Source organism: Ixodes scapularis, unplaced genomic scaffold, assembly GCF_016920785.2.
Source record: "Ixodes scapularis isolate PalLabHiFi unplaced genomic scaffold, ASM1692078v2 PGA_scaffold10__122_contigs__length_95168666, whole genome shotgun sequence".
Taxonomy (NCBI): Eukaryota; Metazoa; Arthropoda; class Arachnida; order Ixodida; family Ixodidae; genus Ixodes; species Ixodes scapularis.
In genome coordinates this window covers 56,308,358-56,330,293 of record NW_024609836.1, presented here as the reverse complement: position 1 = coordinate 56,330,293, position 21,936 = coordinate 56,308,358, and the positions used below count along the sequence as shown (strand labels likewise).

Sequence of the window (21,936 nt, the reverse complement as noted above, 5' to 3'; positions counted from 1 at the left end):
CACGCTCTCTCATGTCTTCCTCTCCCTCAGTGTCTCACCGTACCTAGAGGGAAGCACAATTCGCAACGAGTAACATTAGATTCACCAGACGCGCTTCATTAACCTTGTTAGCCGTTGATCAGTCAACACCACCAAAGTTTGCAACTTGGTTCTCCAAGCCCCATTCTCAGATACCAACGGTGTCCTCGTGAAGCGCCTGATTTTCCACACAACCGCTTCTCTAGAAAGGCGGCTGCAGCTGCTGCCTATCGGTAGCACCGCTGAATTCAATGACTTCGGAGCTATAAGCACCACTCCTAAATTGGAAAGAAATATCGGGCTTCGTAAGCAGGCCATTGAAGTTCGTGCAAATGAGTGGTGAAGGCGTTATTCTTGCACATCCGCGTCGACACAGCCAACACGACTTTTAGATATTATAAGGTGCACGGCAAGAAACTTTTATTTCACGCAAGAATCGAGAACATGAAAGAACACGTCTTGCGTCTCATAAAGGCTTCAGAAACTCTATTTTATCTGTGTAAGCGGCAGGCTATGGAGAACCTCGTGTATGCTCACGGATCATTATAAGTTTAAGCAACGAAAGAAAACGTGTCATTTGCTTTTATCTTGATTAGAGCGAATATTTTTTAGAAATCGACAAACGTAAACATTCTTCCAGTTTTTGTAGTTTCCATTTAATAGGTGACCCAATTTTAATGCTGCCTGATCGTAATAATGTTTATTTTTATCTTTCAGGAATGTCGAATGGGGCACTGCATTGATGTAATGAGCGGGAAATAAAAATATCATAAAACAAGTTTTGACAAGAGTGTTTTTATATTTACCTTCTCCACAGGTAGTAATAATGCAATTACTACTTTTATTCTTCAGATTCTAATTCGAATGAAAGATGTCTGCTGTAACGTTTTGGCAACATTTTATCACCATACAAACACTGTGTTATTTTAGTATCGAGTAACATCCGGCGAGTAGGAACCAATCCTCTCAGCTTTAATTCGTTGAATGGTTCGATAGTAACAGGCGAAGCTCGAATATGCTGGTATCAATAGTCGAGAACATCTTAAGAATGACAGCGTTGCGAGTGCTGATTATAATACTATCGTTTTTACTAGGAGTGAGGTAAAAACCTCGGAAAACGCCGAAACGTTGTACCATGAAAACGCCGAAAAACCAATACCGAAGAAAGAACATCATAAGCCACACCCTTCTTTCTTACGGTGTCTGTGTGTGCAGATTATGAGATCCGGTTTCAAAACAATCAAATATCCGAGTTAAACAATAAAAAAAAAGTAATGGCACTTATGTTATTCGTATGGTGCAACACAGCGACAGCTGAGGTTTGTCGTCGGTGCCGCTAAGGTGTCATTTCGGAGCAGATGAACGGAATGAACGGTAACGGTGCGAGCGCAAACCATGGAGTCCGCAAAGGCGGTTCTTAATAAAGGGATACTGAACCGAAAGTTGGAGCTCATAAAAACAAGACTGGAGCGATAGGCGAGACCCTGCAAAACCCCAAAACATCACTCATACAACCATTTCTCGAGCGGGATGGCCGTATTTTCGGAAAAGTGCGCGATTCAAGAAGGCCAACAAGGCTGACGAGACATGGGACGTAGAGGCCGGATTTTTAGGCATTAAAAAAGCACGTTTTAGGCGCCAAAAATACGCGGCAAAAACAACGTTTTAGTTACTAAAAAGAATAAAATAGGCGCAATAAATTTTTAGATAAATGCTAATAATTTGAAGTAAAGACGTGAGCGAACTGTAAGCACGACAGGAAATCCAAAAATGTCATTGCTATGAGGCCACAACGGCAGTAACAGTTCAATTCAATTCAATTCACTTCTTTATTTTTCTCTCATAACAAGTATTATACATTGACATTAGACGTGGAATTGCCCCGTAATACCTCTGGGCTAATGGCGATAAATTGGCTTAATTTCACAAGCGCATTGCTTACATACATGTTCACATGCGAAAATCACTCAAGCGTCGCATATTGTAAAACAGGCAGGAGAAACAATTCTTGAAATATGGTAATACTGATTTATAAAAGCGCAAAGTTATGTCTGCCTGACGCAATTAAATTACAATAAAGCAAGAAAATAATAAATGCAAGATAGACAAGGTTTGTTAAGAAATTAACATGTTGTTACGTGAGAACTTACGTACAAACTTTAGCAATTTTCTACAGGTACCTTGTTTATACAGGCAAGACCTTTCAACACTGCCAAATACACATACGCTCATTCGAAACATAAATATTAAGAATTGTGTTTGGACAGAACGCGGAACCTAGTTTAAGGATCACTATGAAAATTATAGAAACAATAGGTAACTACCAGCAACTCCAGATTTCCGGGTTCAAAATTGTGCTTCTTGTCGCTGAGAATGAATTTGTACGCGGAGAACGAACGCTCGACGTCGACAGATGTGATTGGTGCGTACATATACTTGGGAAGATTCGGTGGGTTAATTGACACTGGGATTATACAGTGCTCACCAGCAAGGACTTCTGAAGCTTCTTTAAGGACAGAAAACCCCTTGATTGTGTGCAAGACCGATTGCAGCTTCGCACGTGCCTTTTCGGCGACGGGTCCTTCGGGTGCGGTGGCGATTCTTTCCTGTGCGTGGAGAATTAGCGCAAGGTTCGTAACAAGAGTTTCTCCCTCACTTTCAAGTTTTTTTATAGAATCCACTAAGAACGTGAAGTTGGCGCAAAGGTACGCGAGGTCTCCTGGAAGGCTATTAACGAAGACGACAGCTCGAGCCTTTGTGACTGCAACACTCTCGTCAAATGGAAGGCCGTTGATCGCGGCCTTGATGTCCGAAAAGTAGCAGTTGTAGTACTCAACAGCTTATAGCCACGTTCCCCATCGTGTGACGACGGGTTCTGGCGGAAAGGGGCACATCAGGCAGCATCTCCTTGAAGACGCGCGCGCGAGAGGGTGCCTTCAGGAACACGGCCTTGGCTGAGCCAATAAGCTCGTTGACGTCAGTGAAGTGCTTCCTCAGTTCCTCGCAAACACGATGAAGCGCATGCGCTAGGCAGGTGACATGGAGCATCTGCGGGTAGAAGACCTTCAGGAGATGAGCGGCCTTGTGCATGTAGGCTGCAGCGTGTGTGTAGAGCAACAGATCCTTGGTGGCCTGGACTCCTGTAGGGTAAAGAACCTTAAGGGATTCGTTCACAAAGAATGCTACAGACTCACCATTTGTTCTCTCCAAAGGTTTCGAACACACGAGGAAACCTTTGTCTTCTAGTGCGCCGCAAGCTTCCCAGCAAGAAAGTGAGCGACAAAGCGCCCTTTGACGTCTGTTGTTTCGTCTACGGAAATCCAAATGCGGGAGTCGCCAAGCTCTTATCTGATTCTTGCTAATGTCTGTTCGTGCAAAGGCCGGAGGTAGTTCTTCCTCAAAGTAGACTCAGACGGCACGTTGTGATTGTAGTATTTCTGTAGAAATTGTTTCAGCACGGGATTTTCAATTTTGGTCCAAGGGATGTTTGCGGCGACCAGGGCCTCGCACACATCAACGTTGAAAGCGGTTGTCCTGTCATCCTTGAAGGCTGTTGTCAAAAAAGACTTTGGATGTTGAGGGCTTGTCCCGCTTAAGGTTTGCCAGGTGACCTGCCGTCTTCTCATGCTGGGCCAGGTGGTACTTCTTCTCGCAAGGAATCTGCGCAAATGCGTTAGGATTTCTTAAATACGAAGCGTATATTCAACATCACAGCGCAGATAAACATGCTAGCATACTAAGTGTCTTGACATGCTAACAGAAGAAAAAATAAATACGATAAGCATCAATAAACATTCTGACTTCCGCAGAGAATCGCTCGAACACCCCTGCTGCGTCCTATTTGATGGTATAACTGTACTTGAGCGCCGCGCTGCTACGCTTTTCATACCACCAAAACGTACTTGAAAAACAAGAAGGTGAGATTCCATTGACGTTCTGTTCAACTGACTCGGCGCGCGCCATCAATACCGTAAATTTCACGGTGGCACGGCGGGGGAGTAAGATACCAGATTCAATTGCGTGCTAACTTAGCGTGGCGTACTTCGGTAATTATAGCTAGCGTCTGCATGTAATTAACCGAGTAGCTACGAGGTGCACTTCGATTTAACGGATGTCCAGTGCATATCTTAAAAACACGCTCCGGAGCGTTCATCAGCGCTAGTTTTGAAACACCATCCTTCAGTACCAACCGATCAATTGCTCGTTTGATTAAGACATTTCTGGATTTTCACTCAAGGCAGCACGCAGGGACGGTACATAAAAATGTGAATCTCCTTCTCAAGGTATCTAAAATATTTCATTTCAATAATCTCAATGGTATTGAAAGTTTAGAACTTATAAACAACGCTAGCAATCAAAATACCCAACATTTGAAAAAATGCAGGCACCGAAAGGAACGCTGTCTGCCGTATTCAAAATACACAGGCGCCTCCTTTCTTTTCTCAGAAGAAGGGGCAGTATAAACAAAAAGCAATAACAGCGAATCGCGGCCATGACGCCCAGGCGCCAACCAAGGCGGCGCAATGGACAACTTTGCATAGTTTCGAGTTCGACCACGGCCCCTGGATCAAGCGCACTTGATCGAGGGGCCGTGGTTTCAAATAACACATGAAACACTCACGCCACGTAAAAACTCGTCGGCTCACCTTTTTTTCCGCACGGTTGGCAGAACACGGTCTCTCCGTCTATTCTGTAACATGTTGAGTTAAGTGTCCACTGTCGAATCAACGCACTTCTGGCCGTCTTCCGTTTCGGCATGGCTGAAAAGGGCAGCGGAGAAAGCCAGACCGTGCACGTTGAAAGACCGGACCAGAAGGGAAGGGTGCCTCCTATTGGTCGGGTCCAATTGCCTAGAGCCAATTTCTCCCCTGGTGGTGGTGGCGGCGGCGGCGGCGGCGGCGTCGGCACAGGTGCGTCCAACGAGGTAGAGGGGCTTAGAGCGATAAACCGGGGTTCCGGTCTGCACTCGAAAGTGACCCCCATAAGGCGGCTGCCATTGTACGCAAATTTGACCACACGTCACATGACCAAACCAAATACGTGACGTCACAGGAAAGATGGCAGCGCCCATGCAGCGGCTGGCCCCAGCTGGGCCGGAGCTTGTCGGATACTTTGTTGGTTGTCGTTCGTCTCGGCGAGTTGATTTCAGACGCGGAAGCCGTCATATGAGGCCGGTCGAAAGCGAGTTTAAAGTTCAGCGTGGTGTTTGACGAAGGTATAACGTGAAAATACGGAAAAACGGTGTGCATTTCGCTGGTGACCCACCGGGATATTGCCACGGAAGAGACAATCTGACCTACGTTGCTCGGACCTCGGATTGATTCGGATACCGCTAGGATAAAATTTAACGCGACGTCTCTGTGCTCCCGTTGACCATCGGAATCTTCGAGGTTTGCAGTGAAGCGTGTGCAATATATTTGGATACACAGTTTAGCGACGGAAATTGCGTGAGTAGTGCTTGGCGGTGTGCAATCGTGGTGCAGCTTCGATCAAATGACCGAGGGCTTACTTCGGTTGTGCGGCGCACCGGAAGGCTGCCTTGAAGCTGGTAGTTCCCGTGCCGTGCTGAATGATGCTGTGCTGCTTACAAATTGTTCCGGCGTAGAAGTGCACTTTCACGGAGCACAGGTGTGCGGCGCACCGAAGAGCTGCCTTCAAGCTGGTAGTTCCTGTGCCATGGTTTAGGTGATGCTGTGCTGCTTCCGAAATTGTTCCGGCGTAGACGTGCACTTTCACGGAGCACAGGTGTTGCAGTTGGTATTGATCCCGCTGGTCTGTCGCACGTTTCGTCAACACAAACGTTTCATCCACACTCGTTACGCGAATTGCAAGCTGTCCGGACATTTCATCGAGCGTGTTACGTACCCAGCTCACGCCGCTTTCTGGCAACAGTCTGCAGTGGCTAATTACCAGAAAAGTGGTCCCACATCCATTTCAGTTCAGTTCGTCCACGGCAGTCGCCAAACCCCGAAGGAGAGGATTTATTCGGACAGAATGCCACTAAAGCAATGCAGCTTCTTCAGTGGTCAGGATAAATTCTCTTCTGCGAGTTTTGTTATACTGTCACGGATCCTTGTTCCAGTCCTATCTTCTATCAATATTCACTATTCTGGGACACTGCAGGTCATGCTCAGCTGTAATCGTATGTTCTGGTGGAGGTGCTGGGCACCCATAGCCCTTCACTCTGTGTGAACCCGGCGGCTCTTCAGCCGAGTTACTCGATAATGGGACACGGCTGGCGGACTATCCTGCGTCTTACACCCCCGTTGAGCCGTAAGCGAAGTCCTGACCCGAGCCTGGCAGAACAACCGCAAGACGACCGAATACCACAAAAAGTAACCTCGGAAATACACCACGAAGCACCTGAAATCCGAGCCAGTTGCTGCTACCAGGAAAAACCACCGGAATTCAGTCTCCTGTCAGAAAATCCGAAGCTGACTAAGCCAACAATGACAAACCTGTAGCAGCAAACCATGTCCCCTCCCACCATTGTTTGCATGCCCGTCGCAAATCACACTCCGACGCTTTTTCACGCAAGGTGTATGAAGACGTCAAGGACTGGATTGAACAATATGACAGTGTCGCCCGCCACATTGGGTGGACAGACAACCAGCTCCTGCAGAACCTATACTTCTCGTGGAAGAAACTGCCGGCGCTGGTCTGAGAACCATGGATCCTCCTTAACGTCATGGGAAGGTTGCAAGATCGAGCTGAAGCGCGCATTTGTCAGCCAACATCAACGAGAGAGAGCCGCATTCTTGATTCTGTCCAGGACACTGCCCCAACGAGAGCGCCATTGCACTCGTGGAGGATGTTTTGCGCTTGATCGAGCGCCCACGCCCACGCCCACGCCGACCTTGATGCTACAGAAGACAAGAACCTAAGAATCCCATGCCCCTCACGTGAAGGACAACACCTTCGGCAGCCTTGTCCGCAACCCCCAACAACAGTCGAAGTGTTCATATCACAGAGGCTTCCAACATGGAATGTGCACTGCATGCCCGAGCCTGCCACTATGAACAACTTCCCGGCGTCTCGACACTCGAGTTGTCCAGCTACTACTTCGACGCCAGCCTCCCAGGCATCCACGACATCATCCACGACGTTGTCTGGGAGGAGATCAGGAAGCTACTTCCTGCCATCAGTTGCCTGGCTTTTATTTTGATTGCCGAGATTGTTTCGGAACAAGTTTGACAGGTATTTCAACCGAGACTTCTGCGAGCGAAGCGGCATCTGACAAACCAAGGGCAACTTACGCCACAATGGCACGACGACCACCACCGGCTGCCTCTTAGTATTCAATGCCAATTCAATGAGACACTCTGACGCCGAAGCATTCCCGACATCGTGTGTAGGTTTGTGCTCAACAAAGTACACCGAGGAAAACGTAGGTGATGCAAATCTGCGACCGGAAACCACTTTGCTACAACTGCATGAAGCCGACCATGTCTACCAAAGCAGCCCGTACCAATGAATTGGTCTGCGATGGTTTGTGCCAAACGACCCTCGATTAAGTCTCGAGGAGCGACCACGGGAGATTAAGGATTACCTTCGGCGACCTTTGTCCCTGATGCCGAAGGTGCTGAATCGAAGATTCTGAATCTCTGATTACCCCGAAGCTCCTCATGTCCATCACCTCAACAAGAGGTAAGCACGACAAAGCAGGTGAGCGGCGATGCAGTGACAGTGGATTTGGTGTTGGTTGTCGTCCAAGGACAATACCTAAAAATTTGCTGACATCAATTTTCTGTGTCCACTCCACGAAGCACACAATTTCCAACTTTGAGGGAGAACGCCCCTGAGTGACTTGAAGGAATAGAATGGTTGGTTGCTCTCAAAAGTGAACTGCAAGCATCACCAGACTTGGATAGCAAACAAACATTGTTGCCAGCTATCAAGTCAACGGTACAGCAAAAGGCACAGCCACGTAAGCAATACATGCCCGAGCTTGCTGCATTGATGCCGAAAACTACCAGGAGAATTTTCGGATTAGAAGCCAGCCCTGCAGCTTCAGTGCATCAGACGTCAGTGGCCGCACATGACGTATGATTACAAGACAGCATCAGTCGATCAAAGTTGCCACTCGACCAAACTGAACACCGACGTGCCAGGAGCGTCATCCGACAACAAGGTCCACAGGTACTACGACTGAACGCCTGACACGAGACTGTCGCAGAAAGAACTCGTTATGGAACTATTTCCTAAGAATCAATAATTATGTAATCAAGTGGAAATAAACATATTTGATACACTAACCAGATAAACATATTTCCGCTTGCCTTCATGCCTTGAGAGTCTACACACCGAGAATTGTGTCCACTGCACGCTCTGGACCTTACGAGGACACTCGTATCTCTGACCCTTCAATATTAATTAAGGGGTCATACTAGACTGGCAGACTTCTCTCAAGGGGCTGCACTCGTTCAACCTTTCCTGAACATGTGGTGCATCCGAAAACCAACTCCAGTGATGTGAAAATGTTATTTATTAATTTATTCCTTCCAGGGGCCTTCGTAGGCATTGCAGAGAGGATACTTAAAACTACATACATGATAATAGCATTAAAGCACACTGCTGTAACTTGTTAAATGGAAAAACAAACACACCTTTGAGCATATAGTTTAATAGTATGTGTTGATGCATTGTTATATAGCATGACACTTCCTATATGTATGACACAATAGACCCTTTGCAGAACCTTATCAAGCAACACAACTGTCACCATTTTTTTCGGCGTAAAGCACACGAATGGGCCCCAGTTCACGTCGAACGCTAATGCAGCATTCGAGTCCAATACGTGCTGAGCCGAATTCACAGGGATGGCGGACATAACATTCTTGTCGAACAAATGCCCAAAGTCTGAAAGCTTGGGGTAATTACAGTAGTAGCTACAGGACCAGGTTCAAACCCATAGAATTCAGAACAGTAAATATTTCCAGGTAGAATGAACAAAGGTATCAAATCGCATTCGAAAGCGAAACTTGACGCTACAGAGAGCTGATTTAGGCGCCAATCTGAGAAAAAAGGCATTTATAGGCATTTATCGGAGTTTAGGCACCAACACCCAAAATAGGCATTCATAGGCACTATAAAACCACCATAAAAGCAATCCTTGACCTCCAATTCGTGCTCATATATCGAAATGGGGCGATAGGAACGCAAGGAAAAAAATAGGCATTTGCCTAAAATCCGGTCTCTAGTGGTCACCACCACTATCGGCCGTTTTTTTTTTTGGTGATTTTTTTGTACAAATGGTTAAGAAGGAGTTTTCGTAGATCGTTCCCGCAGTCCCCCAACATTCTGCGCAACCCTCTACGAGGTACGGGATTCTGCAGGCAAAGCCAGCGTTGCGCATGCGCAGTACTGGCGTCTTTGTTCCGGAGAGCGCAGCGATGGTGAAAAAACGGTCTGCAAAAACTTCCTAATTACCACGACCCGGGAGCCCTGCTCCCAAGGCCGACTGGAGCGAACAGATGCGCTCTTTTACGGCCTTCCAATGAGGGGTTGCTTCTCCCTGCCACCACAGCTCGATATGGTGGCTGAGACCCTAACCTTCGTGCAGCGCTTTAACTCCTGAGAAGGAAGTACCCCAGGCTTCACAATATTGACCGCCAGCTTTCTGACTTTGAGTAGTTCTGACTTTGAGTAGTAGGCTTTCTGACTTTGAGAACACTTCGGCGTACGCGCAGGCAAAGCCCGACAGCCTCAATGCTTGTACGGCCGTACTGCCATGGCTGAATTTCTCATCTAGCAAGGACACACCACACACGCCGCTTTTCGAACGCTACACTGTTCGCCTGCGCGCGTTGTATTTAGTATACAGGTAAGTTACCATTAACGTGCGTTTTTAAATATGCTCACTGAAGAAGTGGTATTCTCGTTTATTAAAACCCTTACCGTATAAAAACAAAACAAGACTCCCGAACCACCTCTTCACGATAAGTATATTGCCGACACACGAAAACATGAAGTTCAGTACTGCTATATAAAGGGTTCAGCGTTTTCGGTTTTTATTTTTTCAAAATTCGGCGTACTTTTTTCGGTGTTTATTTTAAAATTTAATTTTCGGTTTTTTTCGGTGTATACTTATTCCCCAAAAATTTTACCAGTCTTTTTCGGTGAAATGAAAGGAACACCATCGGACACCGAATCAGATGATCCTTGTAGCTGTGATATTTGTGATCACTCAAAAAATAACGGCACATATATATACGTGGTCTTCGCTACAACTTCCATCAGGACACACATCAGAATCGTAGAATTCGCGGACGTAATCTTCAGCGCGCTTCTTTTCCTTCCCATTCTGACGACATGACCGTCTGAGGTGATGACCGTACAAAAACCAACGAAATGGCAAAAAAAAAAAAAAAAATTACTGTATTTATGTTTTTAATTACAGGGAACTTTGAGAGAGGGTGTTAAGAAAGGCTTCAAAGGCTTTCCTCGATGTCCTCTGAAGTGCATGAAGCTAAAAACCTTACAACAGCCCACATCCGAACTTTCTTTAGGACGAACTTGACACACAGAGCCTGACCACAGAAAGGACACAGATGTCCCGCGAAGGCCGATTCAAGACCTCTTTTGTTGCATGTTGAACCTTGGAAGAGGGCAATCGCGAAGACGTCACACAGTGTCGAGCCCCCTCTCTCTATACCCCTCCCCCACCCACCTCGACGCGGCCGTAAAAACTGACCTTTTTTGGTTAAAACCGAATTTTAGAAAACGAATTAGACGTACTGTTATCGGTTTTTATCGATTTAAACCAAAAACGCTGAACCTACAAACTGACCTTTTTCGGTTAAAACCGAATTTCCAAAAATGGATTCGGCGTACTTTTATCGGTTTTTATCGGTTTAAACCGAAAACTCCGAACCCTAGCTATATACAAAACTGGGCCTGTGTATATTCGTTTTCTTCACATTTTTTATATGGGAAGCTATTTTTACGGTGGCTGTCATTGCAAAATGTATGCCCCCCCCCCCCCCCCCCCTCCCCCTTCCCCTGACTTCGAGTGTATTTCCACCCCTGGGTGGTGCCGCGAAATTTTTCCGCCTGTGTCCGCCATAAAACAACACATTCACGACGCGTAGATGTTCTTTTATATTTTGTGTTCAACCCTTTATTCTTACAAGCCGCGTGGGGCATGCCTCAAACCGGATTTGTCCCCGCTTTCGTCCAAAAAAAGAATTTCGCTGCTGTCGCTGGTGCGAAGGAACGTACCACTTCCCTTTTTTTGATGAGTCCCTCCGTCTTGCTTTTGCTTTGCTTTTGCTTCCGTCACCACAAAAGACCCTGTTCACAAGTTCGCGCCATCCTGTGACCACCGTTGCTTACTCACTTACTCACAGTGACAACATTCGGCATGAGCTCGGCACAGCTCGTATTCAAAACGAGTACTGGTCAGCGTTCGGTGAGTACTCAGATGAGTCGGATCCAATTACGCGCTTTGTGCGCGTAAAGTTCAAAGTTTTTTTTTTTAATCTTTTTTTTTTGTGTGTGATTTTTATGCACGCTTTGTAGGCGATTTCTTTTACTCTGCCAAAGGGCGCGGGGTAAAACTTTTATTCATGGCAGCTTAACTTTGAAGCGATCGAGCTCTCTTCTACGGGTCTTTCTACGAGGACGGTTCTCGTGGGGCGTTATATTATTAGCCAGGCATGACGCACTCGTCTGTTGTTTATTTTTTTTTCATACTTTCGGTAAGCATGGCATGGAAGCTTACACTTGAACGCAGCCCGCCATCAGGCACTGGTGCCCGCTCCTGTACGCACTCGAAATACACCTGGATACGCCTGTGTACTTGACCGTGGTATACCGTATGGAACACCTGAGCGCACCTCGCCATGAAGCACCGGAGCTTGCTCACGTCAGTACTCAGTGCTCAGTGCCGTAGACTGGGGTTGTAGGTCGTTACTTCTGTAACCTCAGGGCCTGACTGTGTGCTGGCTAAAGAGAAAGGGGGATCCATCGCGCGCCTATAAATGGAGAAGCGTGAGAGCCTTAAAAAAGATTCAAGTCTGGGACCAAAAAGGGGTCAGGGTTTATGCTTTTAACGCAAGTTTTAATGCTGAAGCAATAAATGTCTCATGGAGCGAGCTGACGTCATCAGTTTGGTGCGCGAAAACGGCTCCTAGTTTCCGCCGCGATCCCAATAGCAGCGAGTCGCCTTCGGTTCCATTGGCTGGCGCGCGTCGACGCGGCTCCCATTGGTCGCTGCGCCAAGGCCTCCGAGATCCCGAAGCGCGCGCGCTAGTACGCAGCAGACGACAAAGGGAGCGGACGAGCGGCTTGCATGCTTTCGCATTCACAACTCATAAGAAATGCTTAAGTGTACCTCGAAGTTTTTCCTTCTCCTGTATATTCCTTGCCGTTGTAAATAAACGTCGCCACATTGGTCACTAAAAGTCTGCCCCGTCGTAACGTGTTCGGCAGGACGAACACATTTTTCTTCTGCAACTTCCGGGGTACTGTTATCGTTGATGATCTTTCTCTCGACAGTTTCCGAAGGAGATTTTTATCTCTTTCGACGAATGGACCGATGCCACCAAGCGAACTGCGCAGGCGCCCGTATTCCGGAAGTATGGCCGCCGCCATGCTACTTGTGGTCATCGCTCTCCGGCTTCCCGGCTGAAAAGGGCTCATGTGGGCGTACATCAAAGTTTGGGAAGCCCTGGTGTTAGCTTGGATTCTCCTGCATATCAGTACTTTATAAGATTGTGTTATTTGTGATGGGCCTTATTTTGTCATCAGGCGCAAAAAAACAGTTTCAGTCATCTTATCGCTTTAGAATCGCTTTGTGGTCTGCTTCGTCGTCGTCCGCTTCTTCGTCTTTGTGAACGCGCGTGAACCCACCGCGTTCACGCGGTGGTCTTACTGCAACAGCGGCAAAAACAACGAGGCCACTACTCCCTCGAGCACTCCAGGTGCTCCTACGTCTCAATAAACTTGGAAGCAAGTGAATATCTACCTTAACGTGAAAGAGCACAAAATTTGAGGGACCCTCGGTTCGGTGTAGCACCGCGGAACAGCGTCAAATGAGTCGGTGAAATATTGAGCTATGTAGTGCGCAGGCTTGGGCGTAGCTTTTATTCGACAATGAAGTAAAACGAGCTCAATAGACATTCTCGGAGAGCGATAGTTTTCTAAAACTCGTTCTATTCTGGTTGAGAGCCTTTGCGACAGGGTACATATGAACTGCGGGGGGAAGCCTGCACAGAAAGAAACGATCTACAAAAAGAACCTGCCTGACGAGCCGTAACAACTCGCATTTGTCAAAATGAAACGTAACCATGAGAGATGCCTGAGAACTTCGGGTAGAGATGAGCTCTTGTGTACAGTTTCTATTCAATTTTATTTGGTTTGCTCAAGCTCCGAGCGGTAAGAGCTGACCGACGGAGAATGCTTTTTTCCGCTTTGTCGATTGGTGTTAATACAGAATGGATCATTAACGCCAGCGAAATCAGGTTGTGGCATAATAGCCCACTAAAAAAAATAAGTCTGATTTTGAAAAAGTCGTTTTATTTCGAGTTATATATATACATATCGAAAATCGCTGCTCTTTCTTCGGTGATTGTACTGATCTTTTGAAGCACAGTTGTGCTCAAAACATGTCGTATCAATAACAGTTGTAACCACCAAAATGCATCAAGCAAACATTGTATTAAAAACGGTCTCCGCAAGGCAGCGTGGAAGTTCCGATTGAGATAGACCAACGGATATACCGCTACAGAGCGAGTGCTCTGAAAGATTCCAACGTACGGAACACTTTGGTACGCCCTACTACGTCTCATGCCCTGTGTAAGCCTACACTCTTTAGTTATCGTGCAATGGGGTGAATATAAATTATGAATCAAATAACGAAACAAATCTAAAAACGCTTTTTCTTGCCGCTCTCCTACCGCTCTCTTTACCTGTTTTAGACACTCTTTTCGTGGGCTGCTTTCTTGCGGGAAGGCATAAAATCCGATGCCTTTTTGCCTAGTGCTGTTACTGTAGCACCTTGACACAGAACGGGTGAAGACACCCATTAAAAACCGTGAGTAAACGGCCGACTAAAAGTTTCGTGCTAACCTGAAACCTGAAAACGCGCCTTGACGCGTCCAGAAAACTGGGGAGAACTACAGGTACCAGAATGCACCGCGGCAGCGGTGGCGTCGTGCAACTCCTTGTGAGATCGGTCTATTGACTGTGCCCAGCAAATGGCTATCATCAATGTTGCTTGACTGACTTTTAAAAAGGTTCTATTGTAACGCGCCCCAGCTCTTTTATCGCCTTTTTCGCTCCATTTTGTTGGGCAAGAGCGTCGCCACGATTGCCGTCGTCGAGGGTGAATGTTCTTACGTATTTTCAGCCGACTGCAGGATTGTTTTCTCTTTTAATACCATGTTTCTTTTCGTCTGCAATTGAATTTTCCAAAATGTATCGTATAGTTTGCGAAGTGTTTCCAGCTCATTTTTCTCGTTATGCACATATCAGGCGAATGTACAGGGTGTCCCCCTCAAACAATTTACAACTGCTTTTTTGTCGTTCCCTGGATTTGTAATTTGGGCGCGATTTTCAAAGTGTTCTTCAATTGCCAAAAGGCAATCCTTGTTTTAGTCCAATAAAAGTCTAACAACTTCACAAAACGCTTTCTACTTAATACACCTTATTTGGTTCCAAAACTCTTTTTGAAGGCTATAGCTACGAACCATCCCCACCAATCCTGCACCTCCGATACGTCAGGTGACACCCATGGCAAAGTTAGAGCTCTGAGAGGGGAGTCGCCTATGTATTGGAGGTGGAGGTGGTACGGATGGCTTGAAGCTTTGACTTTATATGAGGTGGAAAGGTATAGTGCTCCGTTATTTAGTGCGAACAGCTATTCTATTTGCTGCGGATGGCTGTCCGTAATGTGGGCTTTCAGACTTCCTGTCGTTGTACGAAATATATATCTTGTTTTTACAGACGTTTCAGATTCTACAGGGTGAAACAAGGAGACGGCAGGCTCTTTAAATCGACCGGAAAATTCAATTTCTTAGCCTATCGCGCTACGACTTTGTGCAGCGCTGCCCACAGATGGTGCATTTTTTTTTTGTAAAATTTGCAAAGAGCGAACTTACCTGAGGAAAAAGTAAAGAAAGAAAAAGGCTTAGCTCCTATGGAAACGCAGCTACGCCACCGGTCTGCAAACAACACGGCGCCATTTCGCACAGGAGACTAGAGATGGCGCAAGGGGTCGCGATGCCAACTGCCGCCAACGAACGAGCAGACGACGCCAAGAGCCGGCCCTTTTGCAGACAAGGAACTGCGGTTCCTTGCTGTTACAGCGCCTGTCTTTTTTGTTTCTGCGACTGTCGCCGCCTGCGGAAGGCGCGCCGCTTTTGGGTCGAAAAGGTCGTCTGCTAAAAAGGCCTGCTCTCGGCGCCGTAGGCTCGTTCGATGGCGGCGTTTGTTGCGCCATCTCTTGTCTCCCGTGCGAAACGGCGCCGTGTTGTTTGCAGACCGGTGGCGTCGCTGCGTTTCCATAGGAGCTAAACCTTTTTCTTTCTTTACTTTTTCCTCAGGTAAGTTCGCTCTTCGCAAATTTTACAAAAAAAAAAATGCACCATCTGTGGGCAACGCTGCACAAAGTCGTAGCGCGATAGGTTTAGAAACCGAATTTTCCGGTCGATTTAAAGAGCCTGGCGTCTCCTTGTTTCACCCTGTAGATTACAGAAGACACGTAGGCAATATTGAACCGGCGAGTTTTCCAGCAATATGGGGCGCAATGTTTTACAGTCTAGCTAAATTCAATCACGGAGCCTTCGCGAATCGTAGCGCGGAAACAGCAACTTTTATCAATGCTAACAAGGGAGGACATTTGTGACCTATATAATGGTCGGTGGACAGCGACGGCGCTTTTCTGGAGAGTCACTCGTCCGTTGGCGACGCGTCCGCACGAAGGAGCGCTACGCAGATCGCAACGTTCGCGCATATTCAGAGCTGTGAACATTTGCACTCTGCACTCGTTCAGCTGCATGGCGATCTGACTCAATTGCGGTAGGTCCGTGAAAGAATTGCCGAGCTGAACACCACGTAATTTCACGTAACACTGAACTTTAGAAACACGACGTCATTAAGTTGCGCCAGTCGAAGTAACCGCAAACTTAAAAGTAAAACTCTCACGGGATATGAGATATCTCGAGAGCTTCCCGCAAAGACCGCTACCCCGCAGCGCAAGGTCCCGAGCTTTGCGTGCGGATGCAATACGCAAGTCCTTCTATTCCGTTCTGCGCAGGCGCACTCCCGACCCGCAATTTCTTTCCGTGCGCAAATGTTTGGCGTACGTTCCAAAAAAACTAATATACGAGGTCCCAGCTTACTCCTTTGTGTCTCGAATGTCGAAGTTGAAGGGGACGAGGAGAGTGAGAGTGTTGTGGCAGAAAAAGACAGAAAGAAGGATTGTTTAAACGAAACAAAAAATAGCAAGCACGCGAGGCTTGCTTGATGCTGGTTTGGAAAGCCTCTAACAAAAAACGATAAAAAAGACCTCCCTTCTTGCCTTTCTCATCACACCCTCGTAAAGTTAAGACAATAGGGAGTTTTCGTAGACCGCGTTTCCCCTTCCGCGAAGCCCTCCGCAACGAAGAGGCCGCTACTGTGCCTCTTCGTTGCGGATCTTCGAGAACTCCCTAATAGCCAAGAAGAGACCTACCATGCAACTAGGCTGGCGCTCAAACCCGGCAACCAGGGGCGTCTGAGTCCGCGGTCGTCGGCCTTTGAAGCTTCTACACTTTCTCGGTCGCGACTGGTGGCGACTTCGCATTTTGCCGCCTCTGGCAGCCAAACGAAGCAACACAACGTCCAACAACACGTAGATGTTCTTTTGTCTTGTATGTTTGTCTTTTTCTCTTACAAGCGCTTTTTTTTTTACGAGCCGCTGGGAGCATGCTTTCATTAGCCTTTGTTCCCGCTTTCGTCAAAAAAGGCATTTCTCTGCTGTCGCTTGTGCGAGTGAACGTACCACTTTTCTTGTTTCATCAGTCCCTTCGTCTTGCTTCAGCTTTCTTTCTGCTTCCGGCACCACAAAAGACTCTTCTGAAAAGTCCACACCATCCCCTGTCCGCCATTGCTTTCTCACCTACTCAGTGACAGCGTTCGGCATCAGCTCGGATCCAATCACATGCTTTGTGTCCAACATATGGCGATCACCAATGTTGCTTGATTTACTTTTGAAGAGGGTATATTGTAAGGGGCCCAGCTTTTTTATCGCTTTTCTCGGTTTATTTTGCTCGCCAAGAGCACTGGAACCACTGCCGTTGTCGAGGGAGTCTATTTCTACGTATTTTCTGTCGACTGCATGGTTGTTTTCATTTGTATTACTATGTTGTTTTTGTCGTCTAGAATTAAGTTTTCCAAAATGTATCGTATAGTTTGCGAAGTGATTCCAGTTAATTTTTCTTGTTCTGCACATATGAGGCGAGAGTACAGGGTGTCCCTCCAGAATGTACAAGTTTTTCTTGTTTTTTATTTTTTCGTTGTTCTCTGGAGTTTAAATCTGGGCGCGCTTTTTTCAAAGTGTTCTTCGATTACCAGATGACACTCCTAGTTTGTGTCCCATAAAATTGTTTAACGGGTTCACGAGACAACCTCTACTTAATACACTCTCTTTGGTTCCAAAACGCTATGGAAGTTTCGTCCGGCGTGTTACTCGATTTAGAGGGTTGCTGAACTGAAACCTGGTTTTCCCGAAATAAGGTCGCAGAGAGAGAGAGAGAGAGAGAAAACATTTTTATTGACCCTCAGTTTAGGTTGTCGAAGTGGTGTCTAGGAGGACGCCATTCAGAAGGGTGAGGATAGGTGGATCATGGGGGATTGGTGGCGTCTTTCGATGCCTTCAGCTTCTCTTCGATCGTTGTGATGTGGTAAAGAAGGGCGTCGAAGATGGCGGGCACGTGTTGATGATTTGTGGGAGAGAGCCACTCTTTCCATGTCGTGGGCCGAAGCCCGGGAGGGAGCTTGGAAAGTGTAGAGCGGATGGATGGTAGTGCATGGAGGCATTGCCAGTAGGTGTGCGTGTTGTGTGGGTAGCCAGTGCAGAAGGGACACTTAGCTGTGCCCTGAGCGCCTTGGAAGAGATGAGTATAGTGTGGGGAGGATAGCGTATTGGTCTGTGCTCGGCGTAGAGTGCTGGCCTTTTGTCGGGAGAGTGTGGCAGGTGGTGGTACGAGGGCTGGTCTGGATTCGCGGAGTTGTCGGAGTGTGTCAGAGCGCTGTTGATGGTATTCATTGCGCTGGAGTTGGGGGTCATAGGACGTAGGCCAGTCAATCGCAGGTCCCTGAGTGGAAGTGACTCGGGAAAGTGAATGTGCTCGTTCATTGCCTGGGATTAGAGCGTGGCAGGGACCCAATAGATGTGGAAGCGAAGGGTGGGGGTGGTGTTGAAGGCGGCTCAAAGCTCGCGCGACATGTAGTTGGGGAGTTGGTTGTGCTGAAAGGGGGGGTGCGGACTGCCTTTTGGGAATCAGTCAGGACAGTGATGGAGGTGTGTCCCTCGTGGGGGTTGGCGATGGCATGGTGAATGGCGGAGCACAGCGCCTGAGTCTCCAGGAGGTCTGCCGAAGGCGCTTCGGTGTATGTTTGCCTAAGCGTTGTGTTGGTCTGGGGACAGTGAATTGCGGTGCGACCGAGTTTGGTGCCACGGTCGTAGCTGGCGTCTGTGTAGTAGATGAGGTGCTGCTGTGCCTGAAGTGTGGCGAGTTTTTGGGATATGAGTTTGGCTCTGTGTTTGCGGCGTTCCGGGTTGCTGTCGGGATTCATATGTTTGGGTATGGGAAGTGTGGTGATTTGGGGTATGGTATCCCAGGGAGGTGTGGTTGTTTCGATGGGAGGGAGGTGCAGAGTGTCGTAACCGAGAGAGTTGAGAATGTAGCGACCCTGGAGGGGTAGCGACCCCTGTGTAATTGGAAAAGAAGGGCACGATCAAGCGAGGACTATGACGTCACGATCCTCCTGGGAGAGCTGAGAATGAGGAGCAGCGGCCTCGCTTCGATTTACCATCCCGAGGGGACGAAGCGCAGAAGAAAGGGAATGAAATCGTTACGTCCTAAGTCTCGTCGGACTTCCCGGCCGTGTTCAATCGCGCACTTTTCCAAACATACGGTCCCCCATCCAAAAAATGGCTGTATGAGTGATGCTTGGGGTTTTGCAACGTCTCGCGTCTCGCTCCAGTCTTGTCTTGTGAGCTCCTAATTTTGGTTCAGTATCCCTTTAATAAGAAACCTCTTTGCGGACTCTATAGTGAGCGCTCGCACCTACCGTTCATTTCAGTCGGTCTGCTAAAAAATGACACCTTAGCGGCTCCGACGTCATACCTCAGCTGTCGCTGTGTTTCACATTCCGAACAACGTAAGTGCCATTATTTTCTAGAGCGCAGCTCTTAGGCGCGGCCGTTTCGGCTTGAGCGGCGTCGGCGTAACCGCGCGGTGCATCATGGGAAATGTCCCATAATGCACCGCGTCTGAAATGCACCGCGCGGTGCATCATTTCCCATGATGCACCGCGCGGTGCATCATGGGAAATGTCCCATAATGTCCCGTGTGCTGAAAATTATCGTCTATAGAAGAAGAAGAAAAAGGAGATACGACGACAAAGAAGGGACGATGGCAGCTACGGTGCTCCAAAAGCAAACGGAACCATCATGTAAATATTGTATATAAATCCTTTCTTGCTCAACTAACTCGACGCAGTTGTTCCCCTAATGTAACGCAAAATCATGGTGCCGAAACCCGGGAATAGCTGAGCCAAGGTCAAACAAGAAAAGACTTTGAACATCCATCGTAAGGCCTAACGATCGTCTAAGGTACTTACCGCAACGGAAATGGATCCTCTAACGCCAGCAGCCATCGATCAACTCAAAAGAAGAAGAGCAGTGGTTCGGTCATCGGCTACCAGAATTATAACCGAAACCGTCGCTCTTCTATCCATGGAACCAAAGCCCCTCGGCGAGCTGGAAGAAAAACTTAACATCTTAACAATCAAAGAAGCTGCACTCAGGGAAATTAATGACCAGATTGAGAGAGCCATCACTGACAACACGCTCGAACAGGAGATGGAAACCGCTGAAGGCTACACCGAAAGAATTAGCGCAACGAAAACAAAGATCCTTCAGAGTCTCAGAGAGCAAGAGCGAATGATCAACAGAACGTCGGAGACCTCGACACAAGTTGGTAGATCGGAACAACACCTCTATGCAAGTCGGACACACGCAACAGCGAAGCTTCCGAAATTAGAAATCGCCAAATTTTCTGGAGATATTCGGTCATGGCAGGGATTCTGGAACCAGTTTGACGCTACGATCCACAAAAATGCGTCTATCTCGGCAATTGACAAGTTTAAATACTTGAAGAGCTACCTTACAAGCAAAGCTGCTGCGGCAATTGACGGTTTTCAACTAACATCTGAAAATTACGCAGTTGCACTGGACATTTTGAAAGCAAGATTCGGGAAAAAAGAACTCATCATAGAAGAACACCTTGCACGGTTGCTGGCTATAAAAACAATAAGCAACTCTCAGGACGTCGAGAAGCTCAGGTTATTATACGACGAAGTTGAGTCGGGAGTTCGTAGTCTTGAGGCACTTGGTGTATGTTCAACCACATACGGAACAATCCTCCTAACGGTTCTGGGAAAAGCCGTGCCATCAGATCTCGAACTGGAATATCATCGAAAGACAACAGCAGTATCAACAAACGAAGGCAACGAGCTAAAACGATTCTTGGACTTCCTGAAAACGGAAATTGAAAGCCGAGAGCGGACTCAGCATAGAAATCAAAGAAAACCAACTTCCAATTTGGATAGAGCTACTCCTGGAGGAAGAGACCGACAGACATAATACCCGCCTTCAGCAGCTATGTTTGCGACAGGAACTCAGAAAGAAGAGAAACAATGCTTGTTCTGTGGATCCTATGACCACCTAGCTGCCAACTGTTCTATACCAATGCCATCGGAAGAGAAAAAAGAAATGCTGAAAAGGAACAATCGATGCTTTCGATGCACGAAGCAAAACCACCGTGCAAGGGATTGCAGAAGCGCAAGGTGGCTAAAGTGCGCACAATGTTCTAAAAGGCATGCTACGGCAATGTGCGATCCAAGCTACAACGCGCTAGGAAACAAGGGTCCGCACGAAAATTCTAGTACAAGTAAGGAGGAAGCCCCTAACGAAAGAGTGCTGCAGTCCTCTCTAAAGGCAACGAATAGCAAAAACAGAGGGCCGCGCCAAGTCCTTCTACAAACGGCAAAAGCATGGGCAGAAGGTGAACAAAACCGTGTGCTTGTCCGGCTTCTCATTGATGGCGGAAGCCAACGCACCTTTGTGAGACGAGACATCTCAGAGAAACTTCAGCTGAAGGTTTTAGGAGAAGAGGACCTAACGATCTTCACCTTTGGAGAAGGCGCTGCAACAGCTTCAAGAAAGTGTCGAAGAGAAGAGCTATGGCTGCGCAACCAATACAACAGAAAGGACGTACGAATTGAAGCCCTAGAAGTCCCACAGATATGTGCTGACATCATTCACACACCACCAGACGTCACGCTGGACATACCAGAAGACATGCTGCTTGCTGATACGTCTCTCAACAACGACGAATGTGAAAACGGTATCAGCCTACTAATCGGAGCCGACCACTATTGGGACGTGGTAAGTGGAAGCGTAAGACGCCTGAAAACAGGATTGATGGCCGTCGACACCATCCTCGGTTGGACTCTACAAGGGCCCATGCCCTCAAGATCATCTACTGCTATCTACTCATCAATTACTGGAGTGATGAAGGTTACGACAGCTGACACAACTGAGATATCAACACAATTGCGATCGTTTTGGGAACTGGAGTATATCGGAATTAAGGAACAAGAAACGTCAACCAACGAAATTGCTCAATTTGAAGACTTTAAAAAGAG

The 21,936-nt window shown here is 47.4% G+C and overlaps 1 pseudogene; it reads right to left on the bottom strand.

Annotated features, from left to right (window-relative positions):
• Positions 1-2,300: 2,300 nt before the first annotated feature.
• LOC115319036 lies at positions 2,301-4,717 on the bottom strand (annotated as a pseudogene).
• Positions 4,718-21,936: the final 17,219 nt, after the last annotated feature.